Source organism: Arvicola amphibius, chromosome 7 (assembly GCF_903992535.2).
Source record: "Arvicola amphibius chromosome 7, mArvAmp1.2, whole genome shotgun sequence".
Classification (NCBI taxonomy): domain Eukaryota; kingdom Metazoa; phylum Chordata; class Mammalia; order Rodentia; family Cricetidae; genus Arvicola; species Arvicola amphibius.
This window is the reverse complement of record NC_052053.1, coordinates 5,133,174-5,157,631: the sequence shown is the minus strand read 5'-3', so window position 1 is coordinate 5,157,631 and position 24,458 is coordinate 5,133,174. Positions and strand designations below refer to the sequence as shown.

Here is a 24,458-nt window from a genome sequence, read left to right as displayed (position 1 = left end):
TGAAAGAGTTGCCAGGAACAGCAAATAAATACATAGAATGTCCCCCTGGAATATGAATGAACATGATATACTTGGGTAAAAGAAGCTATGTGCCATTTATTTAAGATTTGATTTCAATGGGCAATCTCATACTTTATTAAATAATCCTGTTGAACATATTTTCCTGTGTCACTGGTATCTAAGAGGTTCGATTATGTCTATTATTGATCCAAATATGCTTATAGACTCTTCTCTCTCCTGGTGAAAGAGCATGTTCTACACATGGATCTTCAACATGGCCAGGAAGTCCTCTAGAACCTTTGTGTACAGCCTTATTTCATTCCCAATAGTAAAACATAATATTAACTAAAACTTTGTAATCCTTAGAGTTTGTATGTGATTGCATCTGAAAACTCTGAAGCAAAATTCTCTTAGTCCTGGAAAATAAGTTGAAAGCTTCTCTAAAGCAGCGTTTTTAAGTAGCACACTGTTTCCAGTGTTCACACTTCCCTCTCCATCACCAACCAATCTCTCTCTCCTCTCTCCGCGCCAGTCTCTCCTGAATCACTCATTGCCGTGAAGGGTTTTCTCAATGTGCCAAAAATCTCTCAACAGCCAAGAACCTACAGAAATCTCAAAACAGTTTTAAGTGATTAATAAATTCCAATCCTTATTTTAAACTGAAGAAATAAAAATATTGTTTATTGGATATTTGTTTTTTATTTTGCTTTGTTCATTTTTCTCAAACATGATCTTGATTTGTATCACTGGCTTCTCTGGTATTAACTATATAGTTGGCGTCAAATGTGTGACAGTCTTCCTGCCTCAGCCTCCCAAGTGCTGGTAGTACAGACAAATGTGCCTGAATCTGAGAGTCACATTTAATTTTCATATTGTGCAACTGGAAGAGAAATATCAAGCTGTCTCCTGAATTTTTATCTTGGTGTAAGCTATTTTATTCATAAATAATTGCATTGATTTGTTTATAAAACAATATTAGGTTATTGGGGTAAACATTGAAAGGCATAGAAAAAACATTTTTAAAGTATTCAAAATGCTTTCAAAAAGCAGAAAAGCAAAATCAGAGGCTGGGCACAAAAGAGTCACTGAGTTAGAGAAGTTAAGAACCAGACAAAATCAGTCTAACAACCCAATGAAATGCATGTGCCAGATAAGAAAAATGATATGCAGAGAATAACTGTTGATAACAAGATGGTCCACCAAGAGTAGATACATCTACTCACTGCTCAAAAACATCATAGAAGACAACACAAGATGAGAAGAGCCAGAAGACCAGAGTGTCTGTCCATACAGCATAGAGAAGCTGCAGAGACAAAGTCTCAAAAGTATGGCTGCGTAAACAAAACCCACACAATGACAACATCAGCTGGCATGCTAATATGAATGGGTAAAATATCCCAAACACAAGACCCCACCCATGGGTGAAAGAACTACAGGCAATTAACTAATGACTATTGAGAGAAGGAGATATTGTATTACATTATTTTTGTTTCAAATACTCATCAAAAAAATGTAAACTTGGAAGAGGAAATAAAGTTGTCAATAGTGACAATTTAGAGAGACATAATAATCAGAGAGCATGCATGGAAAAAGGGGAACATAGGTTAAAGATAAATGGGCCCAATATACAAAGAGAACAGAACATCAAAAAACTCAAACCACATAGGAGCTTGTTTGGATAAAACTAACATATCAATGATTACATGAATTGAGTAAATTATATTAAAAATAACAACACAAAAGTAATCTGGTAGACTTAGTGAGTGACTGAGCTCAGCTTGTCCCAATCTAAATTCATATGTAATAAATAAAAGTGGGAGGCAGGTATGCATTCCATCTGTCCAGCTTTTTAAAAATTAAGTGCATCTTTAGCTGATATATGAAAGCATAAAAATCATACACATCAAATGGCATAATGTGGTATTTCAGTAAAATTATACTTTAGTAATATCTAAATCACATTAAAGATACCTATCTCCTCATTTGTTTATCATTCCTTTAGAGGGAAAATCTTCAAAATCCTTTGCTCTAGCTTGTTTAAAAAGAACAGCAACACAGCTGTTCATGGTCCAAGTCCCAAATATGCACTCTGGGTGAAAATTCCTAACATGCTAAGAAATTTGCTCCAAGATGGTTTTGGAAAGCAATTTTGTATTAGTTTTTGTTTGTTGGTTGGTTGGTTTTTCTGGTGGGTTTTTTTTTTTGAGAATTATAGTTTAATAGCAATGGTTCTCCTTTTTCTTTCCTACCTCCAAACCCTGTCAGATACCTCTCTCTACCCTCCTTCAAATTTGTGGCCTCTTTTCTTACTGATTGTTATTGCATGTATGTATATATATGTGTGTGTGTGTGTGTGTGTATTACGTATACATTAAATATGTTTATGTACATTGCATATTTCTAAATATAACCTTTTGAGTCTATATAGTCTTGCCTATTTGTATGTTTTCAGGGCTGACCATTTGGCACTAGACAACCAATTATTGTGTTCTTTTTGGGAGGATGACCACTTCCCCTTCCTCCCAGATTTTCCTGGTTTCCTATAGTTCTTTGAACAAGGGTGAAGACATCAATGGGCTTTTCCTTGACCACTTTGTCATGTCAATTGGCATCATCATTGTTCCACTTACATTTGAGCAGTTGTGTTGGTGAGATACATGGGTGTAGGTTCTGATGGTTACTCAGAGACAGACCTTATAGAAAGAGTCTCTGCTTCCTACAATCTTTCCACCCTCTCTTCCGCAATGTCCTCTGAGCCTTAGGTGCATGGGTGTTTTGTAATGTACCCACTGGAGCTGGCCTTTGTAATTCTGCAGTTTGATTAGTTGTGGGTTTCTGTAGTGTTCTTCCCCTATTGCAAAGAGAAATTTCCTTCATGAGGGATGAAGACTACACTTATCCATGGACATAAGAACAATTATTTATAGACTGTTGTTACAGATTGTGCTTGTTGAGTAGACTAGTCATTGTAGATTCTCCTCCAATACTATGAATTCACTAGCACTAGGTAGTTGGCTAGGTTTCAGGTGCTAGGCATGGTTTCTCTCTTGTTGAGTTGATCTTAAGTCCAATTAGAGAGTTGCTGGTTACCACTAAGGTATGTGTACCAGTACTGCACCCTTAGGTCCGTGCCAACTAGTTGTTGATATGTAACGTAGACATCAGAACTTGGAGGACTGCTGGTTGCTTCACTCCTTTGGAAGCTTGCATGGTATCTTCTGGTGCCATGAAACCTAGTCATCAGAGAAGTGACATTCTGGTCAACTCCAGCTCAGTGGTCTCCTAGCCCTCATATGAAATGCATGATGTCTTCAGCAATAGCAACTTACCTTCCACCTTCTGTGGGGTAACCAAGGGCAACAGCAATTGGCTGTATATTTTGTGAGTCTCTTAAAACAATCCTGACCAACAACACAAAAGAGGGTTCCCATGTCTGTTAGGGTTTTGGTTAGGTCTTTGAACTCTTAGAGAGGCAGCACTGTCAGCACAGGTAAGAAAAGTTTATTAAAACTATTTATGTATATTATTTATGGAATTATGTGAGCTATTGTGGTTTTGTAGGTAAATAGTTAATAATATAATTCCTTGTGTTTTTTCAGACATCCGTACTCTCCTACCTACCCTTCTCAATGTATTTACCTCCCTTCTTCTCTAAGGAGCCCCCCTTTTCTCATTTCCCCCATCAGGTCACTGTATCCTGCCATTCCCCTTTACCTTCCTCCCATCATGGTTTCTGCCTCTCTTTTTTTTCCTCTCATCAAGATTCACTTTCTCAGATGAGCTTCATTCCCCTCACTAGGTACCAGTAATTGAGGCTTCTAAGAAAATTACAGCTGCTCTCTGCCACTTCTTGACAAATAGAGAAACTGCATCAGCTACAGAAATCCACCAGTTCAGTGACCTTGAAAAAATGGAACGCCTCTCAAAATCCCTTGTTATTCTCTGCTGTGATCTTTGCCATTGTATTCTCTGCTATGTAGGGCATCATTGCCAAGTTGTGTCCTTGAGCAGCCCATAAAATTTCAGACACTCAAAGGACAGAGGAAGGAATGTATTGAAATGTTAGGTTCATTCCTCAAAGGGACTTATTTTAGAATCAAAATACCAATTGAATACATATGTGTACATACATGAACATACTTGTGTTGTACACACACACACACACGTAAGCCAAGTTACTTTCCTATGTAGCATGTTTGTTCAGAAATTTGTGTCACATGAAATTTTCTCTTTGGATTCCCACCACAGATGTGCAGTAGAGGTATAATTTTGTATTTCTTTTGGGGTTCCCACCACAGATCTGCAATAGAGGTATAATTTTGTATTTCCCTGTGACAGATACAGGCACTCACTCAGAAAGGACAACATACTGCCTCAACTGTTTATACAACCAAAGGTCAAAAGCAGTTTTCTATTTCTTCAGCAAATATTTATAAGTACTGCAGAGGCTACAACAAACAAAACAAATTTAAGTTCTGATCATTGGGAGTTTACAATACAGAATGAGAAGACATAAAATAAACAAAAATAAGCTCATTATATTATGTCCATAGAGGTAAGAAGGACCACAAAAATCACTAAGCAAGAACTTTATATCTGTGTTTCCAAAATGGAGGTGTGCCTCCATTTAAGTACATTTAAGTACAGTAGGAATGGAAACTATTCCTGAGAAAAAAGCATTGAAAGAATTAGGTGAGCGTGCCATGGCCAGGGCAGAGGAGAAGGAAGTCAAGGCCACAGGCATTAAAGCAAGAGCTGCCTGGTTTCTCTGAGGAACAGCATTTGAAGTACACTTTAACTTGGTAAATTTTACTAGATGTAAATACACTCATAAGCAAAACTAAGTGGAGCTCTAAGAAGTAAGTATTAGTATCCCAAATGGAAGGTCCTGGAAGTCAATTCTGAAGGAATCACCACATATAATTTAAGAAGTGACCTTGAGAAAGTTCCTGTAGGTCCCAAAGGAAGAAAGATAGAGCAGACAAAAAAGTCATATCAGATGAAGATGCACTGTGCTGACTCCACTGATATAGGAAGAGCCCATCAGGATGGTCCTGCACTTAGACTTTGTACCTCCATCTCTGCCTGTTTTGTGATTTGTGTTACTATGGAAAGGTGGTAACCTTGGACAGACACTATCCACAGTCATGGCAACCTCTAAATATCCCTATAGGCAAAACCCTACTAGCAATAGCAGTGCAGAGCTGGAGACACACGTCTATGAGATCTACCTTGTAAAGGGTATGAAGGGTGTTTCTAACTAAGGCAATCAAAAAATAAATAAACATAACTGTCTGACATTAAAGGCTGGGATGGAATTTTTTAAAGCCTAAGAAGGTTTGAAATGTCAGGCAAAATCAACAGCTCAAAGTTTAAGAAACACTTACAGCAATCTTAAAAATACTTTTTTTCAAGAAAAGAGACAAGACAGAAATAAGATTTAAAAGGGTAAAATAAAGAACATTAAATACAAAAAAACTGAAAGCAAAGATAGACTCAAATAATCAAGAACACATCTAGTGCTATTATAAACATCAGAAGAATAAAATAAATTATGTAATTGGTTACAAAATACCTATAATACAAAACACAAGGAAAGCCTAGTGCAAGCTGAGTTGAGTGCTGAAGATGCTAGATCTCTGCATTTGAGTTTGACTATTCACATCTGGAAATCCAAAGTTCTTTGCAGAGATCACCAAGTCTTCAGATAAAAAGTCCAAGTGGTCGGGGTCACTGATCTCATGATCTTTGATATCTGAGTTCTCAAGGCTGTGTTCACTCTCTGCTAGACCCATCCCCCCAGTGAATGTGGGGGTCAGTTGTACTTATGGGACCAGTTTCCAATGTGTAGCCCTGGACCTCTGGTCTCTCCCAGCCCCCAAATCCACTGCCTACAGTTCACTGATCTGACGCATGCCAATTCCACAGGCATATCATTTCAAGATATGAGTATCAGATGTTCAACATCCTAGGGAGCCAAACTCCAAGCAATATTCACCAGAAGACACAGCTACAGAAGCAAAAGCAATATTCACCGCAAGAAACAGCTACAGAAGCAAAAAAAAATAGTTTCAAAGTAGCAGTAGAAAGAAATATTTTTGAAGAAAAGAAACACAACCTCCCCCCAAAACTGTGTCTCAACTCTGTATGCAAAAGGCGGATTTCATATAAACCAAAACCTCCACAGCACGGAGTTGCGTCTGCCCCGGGGCATCATCAGCCTCTCTTCTCAACCAGTATTGTCAGCCAGTAAATTAAAATCATAATTGCCTGGCATTTTTTGATATATCGGCAGATTTCAAAACACTATAATTAGTACTCTCCAAAGATTAAGGAATTTATCTATCTGCCATAATCTGTAGTCTAAAATAACCCAGAAAATCTACCGTGTTGCTAATAATTTCAAAGGATGGTGGTTTTTACAGCTCCCCCACCATAATCATGTCAACATTTTTATATTTATATTTTCAACAAGCATATACTGTACAATATTTTAGAATGACTAACAAGCTACAAATTAGCCTGTCAAAATAGTCTTGTTTATGAATTCTATATGCCTAATTAACATGGTAACTCTTCCAGAATTTCACTTTTATGTACTAAAGGCTAATCAGGTTGCCTGAACAGCAATAACACTCTCACAGGACCTGAGACAGGGATATGTCTAAAAGGAGGAATTTTATAAACAGCAATAACTTTCAGTACTCTATATTTCAGAAATGGATTCCAATAAAAAATGAATAGGTTCTAATACCCAACTTGCAGAAATTCAGCCAACCTCTAAGAGACATCTCACAGAAGACTTTGTAGAAACTTACTTCTGTTTTGAACTCCATAGGCTATGAAGCTGCAGCCTGTGGTTCTTTGGTCAAGTCATGCACAGGTGTGGAAACAGGACATTTTTTAAGGGAAGAGCCTGGGTGTGCAAGTTCTCACATGCAATAACGCAACCTGCTTTCACTAAATGCTACTTTTCTTCTCTTTGAAGTCCTAGCAATTTTTAAAAGAACCAAAGAATAGCCATGTATTCTTCCAGTTCAACATCCTTCCTAGACATGTGGTATGGGAAGTCCTTCTATCTATGTGTTGCTTTTGTTGGTTAATAAAGAAGTTGCTTTCCACAAATGGATTAACAGAATATAGCCTGTCTGGAAGAGATATATAGAGAGAAAAAGTAGGCAGAGTCTTTGATGGACCAAGAGCCCCCCACAAAGGTCTCTGTGAACACCCCCAAAATTTACTTTGCCCAACAAAAAGCAGAAAGCAGTTTGAAGAGAACTATGCCCAAATTCCCAAATATTGTTTATAAATTGTTTATAAATATTTATTTACATTTAAAGGGCGATATGATATAAAGATTTGCATTGGTAGTGATCTTGGTTTATTGATATAAATTTAAGGTCACTTTTGTTATATGTGTATTTCTGCTCTTGATTAAGGTATTGTGTTTGTGCAGCTCATTTAAAAATGTAATTACAGCACATTAGCCACATCCAGAGGCTAATGCAGGAGGATTGCTATGAGTTTGAGGCTAGCTGCATAGCAAGACTATCTAAGACAAACAAACAAACAGAAAATGTCTGAAGATTTAAACAAAAACATCAACCTGAGCATATATAGAAAATTAAAGTTGACACAAGCATTTTATAAACTTTTGTTTTGAGATGAATCATGTGCCCTAATCGAGAGACCTTTTCTGGAATCAATCATTCTGTATGCTTCCACTATTTTTTGTTTTATGATTTCTCTGATAAGAGACATGTGAGTTCTGTGATAAGAGATTGTGAATCTGTATGGCAAGAATTATTTTAAAAAGTATAACTTTGTGGTTACAATATTTCTCATCTTGAAAAACTGTCCAACCCATGTTTCCCAAACTTACCAAAATGCTCCAAGTACCATCATATTTTTAATTTTCAATGGCAACACAGAGATACATCTTTTCAATTAACTCCAAGTAGTGTCAACATTCAGTCCTGCTATATTCTTTCCAGTGACAAAATCCATATCTTTGTAAAGTTTGGCGTCAGAAAGTACCAGTTGGAAACTGGTGCAGAAGCAAAAGTCATGTGTTCAGTCTTGACGCAAAGTTCATGACGTGTGCAGTGCTCAGCGGGTGAGACGATCCCACGGGTAGTTGTAGTTATCTGAGATTGAAATAAAACGCCATCGTTGTTTTAATATTTACATGAGATTTGGAATAGATAATTCCTATCTGTCATGAATTGAAACTCTGTTAACCAGAATACAGCATTAAATAGAATCTTCTAGTTTCTTGAAATTCATTTGTCATTGATTCCAGACTGATGGCATTATCACTAAATTCTAAAGCTAGGGTAGATGTTCTGAGTGTGTGTGGAATTGCCATGCGAATTTCCTGCTGTTTCTGTGAGAACGGGGTCAAGAACACCTTCGGTGCAGAAGCTGCTGGTTTGTAGCTCTAGGTTCACCTTGATAAGTGACTTCAGATCAGCAGACTTCTCCAGTTTTCAATTGTTTCCTCTAAAATGACAAGAAACAAACAAAAAAAAATGCCAGAACTTGTTAATCGTGTCTTACCTCTTATTCTAATGGTGCAGGTATCATTTATGCTTGTTAATCTTAACTGTCAATTTAACACAGCATAGAATCACTTGAGGAGAGAGTTTTAGTGAGGAATTATCTAGAGTAGATTGGCCTATGGGCATGTATTGGAGATGTCTTCATTGTCACTTGATATAGAAAGTCCCAGCAATACTCCCTAGGCTAGGGGTCCTGGAAAGTATAAGAAATTAAAGAGTCAGCTGAGAGCAAACTAGCAAAGATGCATATATTTTTCTCTTCACTCTTTAATCTGGATGGTATGTAACTGACTGCTTGAGTTCTTGTTTTGACTTTCCTAAAAAGACCTGGGATTGTAAGTCAAGTGAATCGTTTCTTGACCAAGTTGAATTTGACCAGGATATTTGTCACAGCAACAGAAATGAAACTAGAACATAATTGTACTGGAAAGACAAAACGACAACTCCTGGCAAAAAATCAGAAGCAATGCAAGACCATGTGCCATAGGAAGATAAAAATAAAATAAAATGATAATTACTAGAGTAAATACAATTATCCAAGAACACAACTTTATTGGTAGCTTTATTAATAAAAATCATCAATGAGCAATATTAAGCAAATTGTGTGCATCATGAAGTCTTAATTTCTCAGCTATCAAATGAAAATTATTATGATATTTACCTTAGAGGGCTGTTATAAAAGTTGAGTAAACTTATGGGTTAATCAGTCTATCAGTGGTAGAACAGAATTGTAATAACAATAGCATGCCTTAGAGAGATGCTGAGAATCACACTGATGACATTTTTGAGCGAAAGATGAAACGCTGAAGTTCTTTTCACCATAGAATCATCTGTGGGGCAGCTATGACTATCTCCACTCTACCAGTAATATAGCTGAGCCTCAAATGATTGACTAACCTGCTAGACAGGGAGGGAGAGAAGCCAGAATAAAACAGCATTCACTCAACTTTTACAGTGTAGTTTACTTCAAATGGTAGTTGTCCACTCTAAAGATTAAAGACCTCTGAGAAAAGAGAAAAATCAAAAACAAAACGTTGTCGCATCCCAACAGAGTTGGTGAAGACTGGAATATCTGCCTGGATATTAGCATCTCCAGTAAAATATATATTTTTTCCTGACTCAGTCTCTCTTTCTTGCTTTCCCTATGGCTACCTGGTTACCTACACTGCCTGCCAGAGCCAGCTCTTTGTCTCCATCAGACTGCCCAGGAGAGCTCTCTCTTCATGGACTGGTTTCCCAGCTGTCATCATATATTTGACTCATATGTAGATCTCCCACGAGCTTATCAATCTAGACATATTTACCCAGAAGGCCCAAGGATACAGAGTACAGATTCAAATATCAGCCATATCAATTACCTCTTTTGAAGCCTAGCATGTAGCCAGATTGGATCTGTCAGTTCCCAATAGACACCTCAGAGTGACAAACTCATCACACTTGGATGCACACCTCTGTGTGATAACGCCCACTCTGGGCAATTCTCCCTTGAGCAGCAACGCCGTTGGCATGGCTCAGCACCGTCTTTCCCTTCTTCTGCCTTCTTCCTTAGTTGTTGGCTCACTCCTTCATGCTTGAGACAAATTGTCACAAGTGTCATACCTTCCATAAACCTCCACATTCACACTCATCTAAGTCACCTACTAGCTCTTCATGTTCTCAGAAGCCCTTCTCCATATACTTCTCTCTATATACATAATATATTTTGTATATTTTATGTATGTATATATATATATATATATATATATATATTATACAAGCTTGTTATTTCTATGTTCTTTGAATCTCACATATCCTTGACAGGACTTTACCAAGCTCCAATTTTAGCAGCAAAGAAATTGGCAATATTTCATACCAGTCTTGTTTGCTTTCTCACTTCAGCTGTGCTGAGCTTGCTTAAAGCTCTCAAGTCGTGGACATTGTTTGGTTATGCTGGAATTTTGTTATTTGTAAGAAATTCCTGTAAGACTAAAAATGCAAGCAACCACAAGAAGGCATAAGACCAGAAACGAAGAGAGCAGAAAAGTCCTGCAAGCATAGCTTTGACTGAAAATGGAGATCAGATGATGAAATAGTTTGGTTTGAACAAGGAGGTAAGAAGCCTAATGATAGTCCATCAGCATTGGCAAGGGCAAAAAATTCATTGCTAAAATTCCTCATAAAGTTTGATGCTGCTTACAAGGAGATAAGCATCTAATAAGCATAGAGAGAATTGGACCATTTTCTTCATATGCTGATGTTCAGTTTGCTACTTTAAAAGATAGCAAGCATTGCTCTTCTTTTATGTGTTTTTGATATACATTGCTATTTCCAGAAACATGAGCTACTGACAACAGAATTCAGCTGAAAAAAAAAAATCTATGTACAGACTGAGTTTCAGAAAGCAGGGGACTTTTATCTCTATCTCCCTGGCACACAACACAGGCCTGACTTGTGCTCATTAAATAAACGAACACCCTATGAATAGAAGACAGATGTAAAGAAAGACAACCTCTGTTCTGACACCGTGTCGCAATTGCAGGCACCGCTGAAGCAGACCAAAAAAGGGGAGCAGAGTTCGTGGCAGTGACAATCACATCATGACTTAGTACAGAGTCAGTAGGCAACAAAGAAGCTATTGATTTCTCACCTTAAAAAAATACTATACAAGGCTATCTTTATAGGAAATTAATTCCACAATATTAATTCTTTTTTTCAGGAGGTGTACAATGGACACAATATTAATTCTTACTATTCCTTATTGTTTCTTTTAAAAATATTCCTTTGCTCAATGTTATTAGGATGTGTAACAATTGGCAAATTTTATTAATAAGCTTATTTGACCAAGCATAATCTCACAAGAATGTGAGAGAACTTTAACAAATATGAAATTTAAAAACTTGAGTACTATCTGAGAAAGACAAAAACATTGATTTTTGTAAAGAAACAGAAAGGAGAATAATGAACATTAAATTTGAGGAGAGTATGAGATCTGGGACAAAAGAAATTAGATAACATACACCAAACTCTTGTTAGAACAGAGGAGTAAGTTTTGGTGTCTGTAGTACCATTGATTGACTATAGTTCACAACAGTTGTTATATATTTCAAAATAGCTAGAAGAAACGTTCTGGAATGTTCCAACACAAACCCGTGATGAATGATCGAGGCGAAGGCCATGATAGCGCCCTGATTGGATCTTTCCACATTGTATGCATTTACCAAGTTATCACAATGGATCCATGATATATGCAAACACTATGAACTGATGAGAACATCAAAAACATTTTTTCTCAAAAGAGGCTGAGTATGTCCAGAGAATGCTGTAGGTTCCTCTGAAGATGGGAAATGAGCAAGCTTTGAGAGGACTTGTGGCCCACAGAGGGGGTCAGGTCGTCCAGGCTCTGGGCACCACAGGCGCTACGTAACATAGGAGAATCACTGCCCGTGTCCTCAGGGCCACTAGAGAGGTAACGCCTACTTGAAATTGTCCTTGCTTGCTTGCAAAGGTTTCTTACATGCTACTCAGGAAATTAATGAGAGTCTATGACACTATAGGATTTTATGTCACTTTGAGTTGTCTGTTCTGTTTTCTCCCCTTTATGAAAAGTGCCACCTGATATATTGAGTTAAGATAAGTGTGAGTTCAGGAGAGTTTTGTGTAACTCAAATTCAGAGCCTGAGGTTAAAAAATAGAAATGAGCTCAATAACCAAAAATAAAAGAATCTATTAAATAAGTTACTATAATTAGGTAAGTCAGTTTGACACAGGAGGAATCAAACTACTGTCCCATTTTTATATTGGTATGAATTTTAATTACATGACCTTTAGAACTTGGAATTTCTCCAGTGGCCATCAGTCTTCACGCTATCCTCTGAACAGCTGGTAGAGGGTCATTTATCCACCCCAATGTTCAATGTTTTATCACACCGCCCATCAGTTTATCATAATGAGTGCCTACCTCCAGAACAAAGTTCTCTTCCATTGTTATCCCTTATCTCAAATGGATAATATTGAACCAGAAAATACCAAGGCTTTGAACATGAGAAAACACATTTTACAAAATTCTTAAAACAGAGATGGAAGTGTAGGGCAGTATGTCACGCGAGCTTTCCTCCACTTCTAGAAAGCTGAATTCCCTTTGGAGAGCACGACTGGTAATAAACACTTATGCTTTCTATATTTATTTCTTTTGCCTTGTATAGTATTATTGATTTAACCAATCAATTTTAACCAATCAAACACAAATTTTTCAGGTAAAAAGCATGCAATTTCCTTTCTTTCCTGAAAGTCAATTCCTGTTTGGAGCTTCAAGTCTAAAGTGGCAAACCTTAATCTTTGCTCATTTAAATTCTCCATTTCTAGGGTTGGTTGGTCGGTTGGCTGGCTAGCTGGCTGGCTGGTTGGTTGGTTGGTTGGCTGGTTGGTTGGTTGGCTTGTTTTGTTTTGTCTTGTTTTGTTTTGTTTTGTATGGAGGGGGCCTCTAGTTCTGAGTGTTTGGGATCATATAATTATGCACCTATTGCCCTGCCCATCCTCCACTCCCCCATCAGCCCACACAGACATCACTGAGACAACACCCATTCCTGTCTCATCTCTGCCTCAGGTCTTGCTTCCTGCATATTACTCTTAATGACCCAGATATCTTTCCAGCCAAGCTCTCTAGGACCTTTTACAGAGATGCATAGGGCAGCGATCCCTTTCTCACATGGGCTCTGCAGATCTCTCCTGACCTACCTACTCCTCCGCGCACTATCTCAGAAGCAGGGGCTACATATTCCTCTCTCTACTATTTTCAACTCCATCAGCAACTTCACACCTGGAGAACACTTTGCTATTTCCCATTAAAGCCCTCCCCCACCTTTGCTTTGAGAGTCAGAGAATCATTTTCTCCAGCAAATGTTTTTGCTTCAAAGAGTATCTAGTAAAATCTTCTCAGTGGGGCTCAGGCTTTGAGGAACACAAAAGCCAGATACTCAGGCTCTTCATACTGTCTTTATCTCAGTCTCCCAAGATGAAAGACTGGCTAATGTTTTCCAGCTATGGTTTATCATTTTCTACAACCATCATATTTTTTAACCATCTAAACCCATTTATTTTCCAGTTTTGCTTGTCATTATACAAATAAGTCCTGATATTGTTAAGTATGTTTTCATACTTATTTGTCTCTAACAAAATGTTTTAAATTTGCTTTTGTGTGCATGCATATATAACAGAAAGTTCATTGATTATTCACATATTTATAGACTTGCGGAGGATTTCAAAGCACTTAACTTCTATATAATTATGTTCTCGATGATATACAAGAAAAGTACAGCAATCCATCCTGAAGGAAATTAGGTTTCTGCTGAAGTCTGAGACTCACAGGATGTAATTCACAGTTCCTGCATAGTCTTCAGGTTTGCCAGTTTATTATATATTCACAGACTAACAGAAATGGCCTCGAGAGAGAGCTGCATATGTTCATGGCTTTGGAGGGTACATTTGAAAATCTAATTAATGGTTTCATTAATAATTACAGAATATTGTAGACCGGTTACTCACTTCCAGATATGCAAATAGCCCTTCTTACACAGAAATTGAGTAGGGAGTCTGCTTTTAATACGTTCACATTTTATTAAAAGAATACATTGAAAAGAAGGCCACTTAGCAGGATACAGCACCACTAGTTAAAATCAAAAAGCAGGTGGCCGCCATGATTGCCTCTCCTCACCCCAGTGATCTCAAGTGCTAGCTGGTTATTAGAAATACCTGGAGCGATATTTTTACTGTCCACGCTGAGACCTGCAAAATACAAAATCCGTAGGCATCCTGATTTAATTGATCTGGAATGAAGCACCTTTACAAACACTGGAGGTGATTTCAAATGTGCAGCACGCATTGAGCGTTACCACATATTGACATTGCTCATAAACCTGGACTCTGTAGCAGATACGCCTATTCTCGACTCCCCAATAATCCATGTCCTCATGAGAACCTCTGAGGGACACAAACAGTGTTCAGAGGCACCTGTAATTTTTTTCTAACACATGGGACATAGCTAAAGTGATGGAATGGCTTTTCGTTACCTCATCCTGGGCTGGTCTGTAAGTATCTATGAGATAGACATATATTTTAGGGGTAGATCTTCATATATTTCAAAACTAGGGTATTATATAGCATTATTAGCATCCTGCTTGCTTCACTCTGGAGCACCTCTACAGGTTCCTTACTATAGTTCTAATGCCATCCTTTAATGTCTAGAAGCTCTTCCATGGTGTAGATGTGAACTGATGGATATTCAGTGTCCCCGACTCCTGGCCTGTATGAATAATGGCACAACCAATGTTCTGTATCAGATCTCCGTGTGTGCCGAAAACTGCTCCTTAGGATGGGGCTGTGGAAGCAAAGAGAAGTTCATCTGTGCTTGTTTATTCTCCGAGACATTACAATCGTCTTTTTTTTTTTAAGTTCGATGGTTTATTCTTTTTGGTTTTTGTTTGTTTGCTTGCTTTGCTTTGGTTTTTTTAAACTTTGCAACAAACAGTAGTGTCTTCCTTCTTTTATTTTGGTCAGTTTGAGATGTAAATAGACATGAATTTAATTTTTTATCTTTTTGGATTATTTTTATTAAGTTTCTCGTTTTCTACCCTTTGCCCTTTTTCTCTTTGGATAGTCTCCTTGTCCATTTGTGGGAATTCCTTGTGTATTACAGACACCAGCATTTTGTGTTCTACAAACAATTTTTTCCCAAAGAGATTTCTTTGACTAATCACTTTTTTTAAAGCAGGAGTCCCTTTCCTGCACCACCACCCCAGTTTGTAAATGCAGTCTCCTAGATGCATTGCGGTCGGTTGCTATTATGTTGTTACATTTAATTTCTGACCCATCCAGATTTTGCCTGTGTGATATAATGCGGTGATGCAATTTAATCTACTTCCTGAAGAATAGCCGGCTGAATTAACACCATATGTTTCAAAACCCACCATTTTCCCAACAAGCGAAAATATCACCTTAGCTATATGCTAAATTCTCACCCATGCTAGGGTCTATTTTCAGATTCTGAATTCTTCCCCACTGATCTGAAGCCAATGCCAAATTGATTCAAATACACTGAATTCCAGCATGTTCGCAGCTGGCAGAGCAAAGGCTCCTTCTCTATCCCCTATTTCAGAAACGTCTTACATTAACTCAGACATTTATCCCTTCATTTAAAATCTCAAAACATTCATTAGATTGGAAAAGGAGTTTGATGGAAATTCTCAATGACGTCATTTTCATTCTCTGGGCATTTATATTTTAACGTTAACTTCTTTATGCAAAACATTTGTTACAAATGTTTATTCTTCTTTCATTTATATTTATATACATATATAATATGTGTTATATGTGTACATCATATAAGCTAAGCTACCAGTTTCACCAGTCCTCTCCTGAGGATGCTCACAGGATCCAAGGACACACCAGAAGACAGGCCTCATGTGTTAGGAACTTTTTTTCCTATTCTCTTTCCCTTCCATTTTCTTGTTCTATTTAATATTTATGAATAAGAATTCAGATCCTGGCTTACTTAGAGTTATTCATAGAAAAAGAACTCATAAGATGAACAGAGGAAGAGAGAGAGGAGGAGGGAAAGAGAGAGAGACTGTAAAGCACTGGCTCATGAAATTATGAGAGGTAGAAAGACGTCCATGATCCCTCTGCAAGGCTGTGACAGGGGAAAACTGGCGGCCAGAAAAGCAGGCTCGTCGCTCTCAACAATACCGCAGCTCAACCATCGGGAGGATGGAGGCAGCATCTAACTTCCCTTTGCCTCTTTTTCATTCTTTTTTATTTTTTTATTACTTTATAAATAATACCAATAAAAATTTCCACTTCCTCCCACTTCCCTCCCGCTCCCTCCCACACCCTGCCACCCTCCCCCTCCAGTCCTGATAGAGGGCAAGGTACCCTGCCCTGTAGGAAGTCCAAGCCCTGCCCCCTCCTCCGCTACATCCAGGCTTAGGAAGGTAAGCATCCAAATAGACTAGGATCCCAAAAAGCCAGTACAGGCAGCAGAGACAAACCCCAGTGCCATTATCATTGGCTTCTCAGTCTGCCCACAGTTGTAAGAAGCCAAGCAGCATTGAAAAGGGTCAGCTAGCTACCTCAACCTCTCCCGGTTACCCATTCAAGCCATTCTTTTCAATGACATCTCCCCGAAGAGAGTCGCAGACATATCTGGGCATCCTAGACCCAGTCAAAGAGGGCACACATGGTTCCAAATCATCACAGGTTACAACGTTTGGAAGTAGTGAGGTACTGTGTGTTTCAGTACTCACTCTCATAGGTGCTGACTTAGCTCAAAGTCAGTTGCAAAACTTTGGAGAAATTGTGTTTAAAAAGAGCAAATATTTTTAAAAAATAATAAAATTAAAAAGCAAAATCTTAGATTACAATCCTTTCCTTCCTCTTTGACAAGATTTTCATGTGGTAGGAAGTGTTTCCTCTACAATTCTCTCAAGTACAATATCGGGAAATTGTCAAAATTCTCAACCTTTTGTTTTTCTCTGAAACATAAACTGACCTCAAGCATGCAGCTGGAATGACACTAGCTACAATTTACTGTGAATATTTCCATAAATGTGAGTGTTAATCTTCAGGTCAGTGGAATCACACACAGGCTGGTGCTCCGTTAGTGGCATTCCTCTCCCGATCATGCCATTCGCAAAGGAATACACCCATTTGGTTCTCTTCTCAGACTGTAGTGTGTAAAGAATGACACCTGTTTGGTTCTCTTCTCAGACTGTAGTGTGTAAAGAGTTAAGGTGGAAAGGAATACAGCTGTTAGGGTAACACTGCACAAACACTCATGCTTCTGAGCATGTGCACATGCCACACCAAGGGGAAGTCTTTACCCAATATTTCATCAGGTATGAAAGTCCGGTTAAAGCTCAGCACACTTTGTTTACTGTTATGCTATCAAAAATACAGTTCTCAATCAGAGGTTTTAATCAGAACCATACTTACGACAACAGCTGCATAAATAAAATCTAGGACGGTTTTAACATCTACTTTACAAGACTTAGCATTCAGCTGAGTGGGAAAAAACAAAACAAACTTAATACTTTGTTTTTACATATTTGACAGTTAAGTCAAAGATCAAATGATTCCATTTTTATTTTTAATTTTGACCCTGCTTCTCTGAATGCTTTTCTCCTAAGAGTAGTCTATTAGTTGCCATGAGAACAGTGTTTTCTATCTTCCTTTAAGATGCTGTTACCTCCTGCCTTTATCATCTTTAGGCCCAAATGGGTTCTGGACTTAATTAAAACTTCCTAGTTTACAGAAACGATATAATTTTTTCAAGTGTCTCTATAAATGAAAACAGAATAAAATACAGAATTGTTGATAACAATTGAAATTATGTATATTCAGAGATTATTGTTCTTACCAGCACAAATGCTTTCCTATACTCTCTACACACATACACACCACATACACACACACACACACACACACACATGCACACAAACATGCACACACAGAACTTTAAGGAAAAAATAAAGGTCATAGTATGATAAAAAAAATCATCTCATATTATCCTAAATATATGAACCATAACTATTTTTATTGTTTCTTAATTCACTGAATAAAAATGTCTCTGAGTCTTAGGAAATTGAAAAATTATTTTATGATTTTATGGTGGCTCAACCTTCAATAGTGAAGTCGTGCTCCATCTTGGTCTTGGGACTTCAGTTCATGATATTTTACAATTAAAGACAAATTTCTTGCTGACTCCATTACTCCCATCAAAACAAAACTCATGGCCTTTAATCTCAGCACCTATGAATCAGAGGCTGGTGGGTATTCTGTGAGTTCTAGGCCAGCCTAGTCTACATAACCAGGGAAGCCAAGGTCAGGGAACATAGTGCGAGCTTTGTCTCGAATTAATTAACTGATTAAAACACATGACAAACAGATGTGCTCAAATATAGTTAAGACTGAAAAGTCACAGAGGTGGCAGGAGAGCATTGTCGTGGGTGGACAGTCTTGTCGTGGGTGGACAGTCTTGTCGTGGGTGGACAGTCTTGTCGTGGGTAGACAGCATTGTCGTGGGTGGACAGCATTGTCGTGGGTGGACAGTCTTGTCGTGGGTGGACAGTCTTGTTGTGGGTAGACAGCATTGTCGTGGGTGGACAGCATTGTCGTGGGTGGACAGCATTGTCGTGGGTGGACAGTCTTGTTGTGGGTAAACAGCATTGTTGTGGGTGGACAGCATTGTTGTGGGACAGCATATGAACCAGGTTGCAGTTGCTCAGGTCAGCAATGTAGCAATGATCGCCAGGGGCATTTTAATGAAGATCAAAATAGCTTTTCCTGTGAAGTTGGATGGATTTTCCTCCCCACTATACCCAGAAGCCTGTGCTCTGCTCTACTTCCTGTTTCCCGCCCCCAGTTCTCCAGAGCTCCCACCAATCTCAGTCATTTACATTGAACCTGAACTCTGCACTAAAATAGAAAGATTTGGTGTTCTGTGCAGTTGTTTACATTTGAAATGTTCTTCCAGCAAGTGCGAAGGGAAACCTTCTCTGACTAGAGGAATCGGGAGGAGAGACCGAGCGGCGTTAACCTGTGACCCAGGTGAGTCCACTGTCTGAGGGCAGCTGATAAGTTTTAGAAGAGCTTCTTCCAGAAGGACAGGCCTTCCACACTACCGCTTCCACAGCTGCTTCTGCCTCCGTGCTCACAATTCTCTGACATACTTCTAACTACTTAGCCCACACCTGAGAACTTTACGTTCTTAAAAACCACACTTTTACCTGTATTACATAACTTAGATCAGAAAGAACTCATGGAAGGAAAAGGCGTTTGAGTCCCAGTTAGTAGGAATCCTATCTGGAAGGTCAGCATTGCTTACGGTTTAATTCATCAGGGCAGCTGGAATAAGGAGGTGAACCATTTAAAAGTTTGACACGTATGCTTTGTGTATGAATTTAAAATATGCAAATGTACATCCATCATCGGTGTGACATTTGCTTGTTTTTCTCACGTGGAACTAAAACCCCTACGGGTTTGCACCAATCACCTGAGACTCTGCTGATGAGTTTAAACAAAGTCTATGCGAACCGCAGTCATTGTACAGTATTTCCATAGGTTGTTTGCTTGGATCTTTATTTGATATTTCTAAGTGAAAGAGTCAAGATTTTTCCCATTATCTCAAATAAGACCATACAAAGAAACTTAATTTGAATGTGAAGATAATTTTTTATTTTATCTTTTTATTGAAAATAGATTTTAATACAACATATTGTGATTATAGTTTTCCCTCCCCCATCTCCTCCCAGATCCTCCCCTCTTCCCCACCGACTCAAATCCACACCCTTTCTTTTTTTCTTTCCTTAGGATACAGACAGGGAGAAATCTTAAAGCTTAGGTATTTGAGGCAACCTGAAAGGTAATCCTTCTATGTCTTGTAGAGTCACGAGTATTGCACTGTTTCTTGCTTCTCCCTAATACGACATGACTTTTGAGTGACCTTTTCAGATGAATTTCCCAAAGCTCACAGTTTACATCACAGAGACACTGCTGCTTTTGTTCATTTTCATCAGTTTAATAAAATGCTTAGTTAATTATTAATTAGCATTAGCTAATTAATTAAATAATTAATCTCTTAATCACAAAAAAAAAAATCTGGCACAAGAAAAAATATAAAGTATGGGACTGCTAGGAAAAGAGAAGGTGCGGGCGGCCATCTTAAAGCATCTGCAGCCTCCCCGCTCTGCCTGTTGAACCGTCTTGCACAGCAAATGTAAATCACCAGCTTAACTGCACAGGCAAAGCTGCGGTGAACGGAAGGAGCCTTTTCTAAGGACAGGGTGACCTTGTACGCCAGTGCCAGCGCACCTCTGCTAGAGCGACCAGGAGCCGCGACCAACCTGGAAAGCCCTTCTGCATATCTCTCTAGAGAAAAAAAATGTAAAAGGCACAAAGCCTTGTGCCCATTCGCTGAAACTCACCACACTAAGGCAGTAAGTCTCAGAGGAGATGAAAACAGCCCTAGGGCATGGTAAGCCAAAAGACACTAGCAGCTGAATAAACCAAGTGGGTGTCGGGCCTCTGCTTCACTGAAAGAGGTTTTCAACAGCAAATTGTTGTAACCTGCGGTTGCGGCTCCACCTTCTTCACATCTCTGAGAGTCTGAGGATTGCAGGTGTCGCTATTATTCGCTGAAACATATTAACCTTGCCTTGAAATGCAAAACCTTCCTCTCACGGGGGTAATTTTTGTGACATTCAGATACAAAAACAAAGTTCTAAGGTGAAGACTCAAAGAAAAGGAGCAGGCGAGACTACCTGATGAGGTGCGAAGGAATTGTTCTCACAGCGGCAGGTAGCAGAGTGAGGCAGATTCTCAGTGTATATGGATGATGATTCATCTTCAGTGAAACTTTAATTACTACATACAGCTTAATAATTGGAACCTGTTCCAGAAATATTGAAAACAGGTGCGCCACAAAAGATGGGAGGAGATGTCACTTCCGGAGACGTCCAACTCTTTAGCAATTGCTATATGTAAGATGCAGCTTATAGAGCTTTCATCCTGCAGTCTGTGTTTTAAGATACAGAATACAAATCAGTTGGGTTTGCGCTCCATTATAAACACTTGTCACTCTGGTTATGGAAAGGAGAAAAGTTGTGCATAGCTACGTTGGGAATCAAGTTTCACATTTTTTTCTTTAGCTCGTCGATTGACAGTTCATACATGGACACAATGCATTCTGATCACACAGCTGTCGGTCCTTCCTCAGCCCATCGCCTCCCTCTCTGTGTGTTCTTCTTACAGGACGCCCCTCAGTTTCTTTTGTTTTGTTTCTGTTTTCGTTTTTTGTGACCGACTGAATTTAACCAGAGCCACCTGCACTGTCACGGATAGAACGCTCCACAGGAGAAGAGAGAACTCATCGGTGACTCATCACTGAAGACATGACTCTCCCTCACCCAGCATCCATCCACAACCCCACAAGGAGTAGGACCTCCTAAGTCCTTTCTCCATCCAAAACTGAAAGTTAGCGCCCAATCCTGAGAAGTCCCAGTGCCGGCAACTGTGGCTGTCGTAAGCACAAAATTAAAAGGCCAAATCACGTGCCAAAGATGGTGATTGAGGATCCTCCCCATCAATGCATTCTTAATTATTTTCTGCCTTCTCTTCCATGATAGTCTCTGGTCCCTGAAGTGGGGCACATACATGTCCCCATTTCAGGATAAATATTCAACAGTCACATGTTCTCAGCACCATAGAGGCCACGAGTCTCTGAGTTCTCCACCATTCAGTGCAAGAAGCATCCGTGTGCATATAAACTCGTAAACTAGAAAGCAGTTTAAAAAGATGTTCATAAAGAAGATTGACAGTAACACATTCCCCTGTAGGGCCTGAGACCTTTCTAGCCGCGGGCTTTTGAACAGACTTATGGTATCAGGCAGGAAAACTTGTTGAAGATGTAGCCTCAGATCCAATCAGAAAGCAGCTAGTACCCGCTAAGTCACGTCACAATTTCACTAATACCCATCTGACCTGACAGGTCGGAATTACACCATGTAAGGCCTACCTCTGAATAAGACCAGAGATATCTGTCCTTCCCCAGCTGCCTATGTGGCATCTCCAAGCATTATGAAAGTCACTCAGCAGGCAGGGAGGAAACCTCCAGTTCAGTTATGTCTGATTTCTCTTTGTCTTGAAACCAAGCCGTATGCTGTCGTTAGCAAAAAGGTTTTGCTCATTAGTTCTGATGGGCAACCAAGAGCAAGGGCAATAGACTGAGCTGCTTTGGTGGCCATGGGTCCTTCCTAACCCACAGCTCATAGGGAAATATTCCAAACTTGACATTGGAACTTTTGTTTCATCATTATCTACCCACAAAACCTACTTACATTCAAATTTTTTGTTAGCTTATATAATACTAGGTTGTCATATACCTTCCTATACATCCTAGGTTCGTGTTAGCTCTTCCCACCTCTCAGCCAACTCTTTCCCATTCTGCATTTAAACCTTACCATATCCGGCATTACCCTCCTCTATTTTCCTTTTGTATGTCTCCTTTTCTAACTCTCCTTCAAGCTTCTCCCCCCATAACCTGTCTCCTTTCTAGGGTCTGGATTCTACCTACATCCCAAGTTAAATACATAAATCTAAGCCACAGTATCTATATGAGCAAGAACATGTAGCAAACATGTACTGTTTGCTCTAGATCACTTGACTCAATATTATACTGCCCCGTTCCATGCATTTTCCTGAAATTCTCATAACTTTTTTCTTACAGTTGGATACAATTCCATGTGTATATTTTTCCTAGTTGTTGGAAATGGAGCAAGAAAGAGTTTGGATGTGAAAACGTCTTTGCAGTAGAATGGGAATATGTCTGGTAGTAACATCCTATGGAAGCCCTATTTTTAGTGTTTCTGGGAAATTTCCAGACTGGTTTCCATTCTGGCTGCACCCGTTTATACTCTTACTAATGGTGCATAGGTACTCTCCTTCTCCAGCATCCTCATCAATATTGGTCATTTGTTTTCTCAGTGATAACCACTACGACTGGAGTGAGGTAGTATCTCAAAGTACTTTTAATCTGCATTTCTCTGATGGGTAAGGATGTTAAACACATTCTTTAGGGGTTTCCTAGCTGTCCCAGTTAGGGTTTCTATTACTGCAAAGAGACACCACAGCAACTCTTATACAGGAAAACATTTAATTGGAGTGGCTTACAGTTTCAGAGGTTTAGTCCATTATCATCATGGTGGGACATGATGGCATGCAGGCAGACATGATGCTGCAGAAGGAGCTGAGAATTCTACATCTTGATCCACAGGCAACAGAAAGTGAATTGTGTACCACACTGAGTGTATCTTGATCAAAGGAGACCTCAAAGCCCACCCCCATTGGTTGGACACACTTCTTCCATTTTAAACACTGCCTGGCCCATTAGTTTCAGCCTCTTATTGGTTAATTCTCACGTCTTTCTTTAACCCATATTTAGTAATGTGTGTAGCACCACGAGGTGGTTGCTTACCAGGAGATATCTTAACCTGCATCTGTCTTGGAGAGGAGAAGCATGGCGACTGACTATGGAGACTGCCTAAAGCGTCTGCCTTTTCTTTCCCAGAATTCTGTTCTGTCTACTCTGCCTACCTAATTTTCTGTCCTCTTAAAGGGCCAAGGCAGTTTCTTTATTAATCAATGAAAGTAACACTCCTCCATCATTCCAGAAAGGTTACACCTACTCTCACAGAGCCACTCCTCCTAATAGTGCCACTCTCTTTGGGGTCCATTTGATTTTAAACCACCACATTCCACTCCCTGACCCCAAAGTCTTGCAGCCATATCATAATGCAAAAATGACTTCAGTCCAACTTCAAAAGTCCCCATAGTTTCTAACAGTCTCATAAGCATTTAAAAGTCTAAAGTTCAAAGTATCTTATGAGATTCATGTAATCACCTAACTGTAATCCCCTTTAAAATAAAAAGCAGACCACATACCTCCAACATATAATGGTACAGAACATACATTACCATTACAAAACAAAGGGAAGGGAACATAGTGAGGAAATACTGAACCAAAGCAAGGCCAAAACCCAACTGGGCAAACTCCAAACTCAGATCTCCACATGAGATGCCAAAAATCTCTTCAGATCTCCAACTCCATTCAGCTTTTCTGGTTCCACTCCCTGTTAGTAGCTCTCCTTGACAGATATCCTACCACTCTGGCATCTCCAACATCTTGGGGGTCTCTAAGGCAATTCAGGCTTCAACTTCAGAGCTTCACACAGTGGCCTCTCTAGACCTCTATTCAGGGACATGCCCTGCCACATGCCTGTGCTCAGCAGCTTTCCTTACTTATGGAGGAAGATTTCATCACCTCTTTCTTCTATTCTTGACTCCAAAGCCAGGACCACATGGCTGAAGCTA

General features: G+C 39.1%; 1 long non-coding RNA gene across 2 annotated transcripts in view; it reads right to left on the bottom strand.

The window, feature by feature from the left end:
• LOC119818430 overlaps nucleotides 1-24,458 on the bottom strand; it is an 82,479-nt gene that overhangs the window by 4,432 nt on the left and 53,589 nt on the right. Inside the window, exons 4-6 of one of the 2 annotated variants that reach the window (XR_005286114.1) lie at nucleotides 8,451-8,502; nucleotides 7,883-8,147; nucleotides 1,180-3,233 (exon numbers count right to left, since the gene is read on the bottom strand). This is a non-coding gene — a long non-coding RNA (uncharacterized LOC119818430). Of the gene's footprint in view, nucleotides 1-1,179; nucleotides 3,234-7,882; nucleotides 8,148-8,450; nucleotides 8,503-24,458 lie in introns of those variants that run through there. The other variant, XR_005286115.1, reaches the window with a different exon arrangement.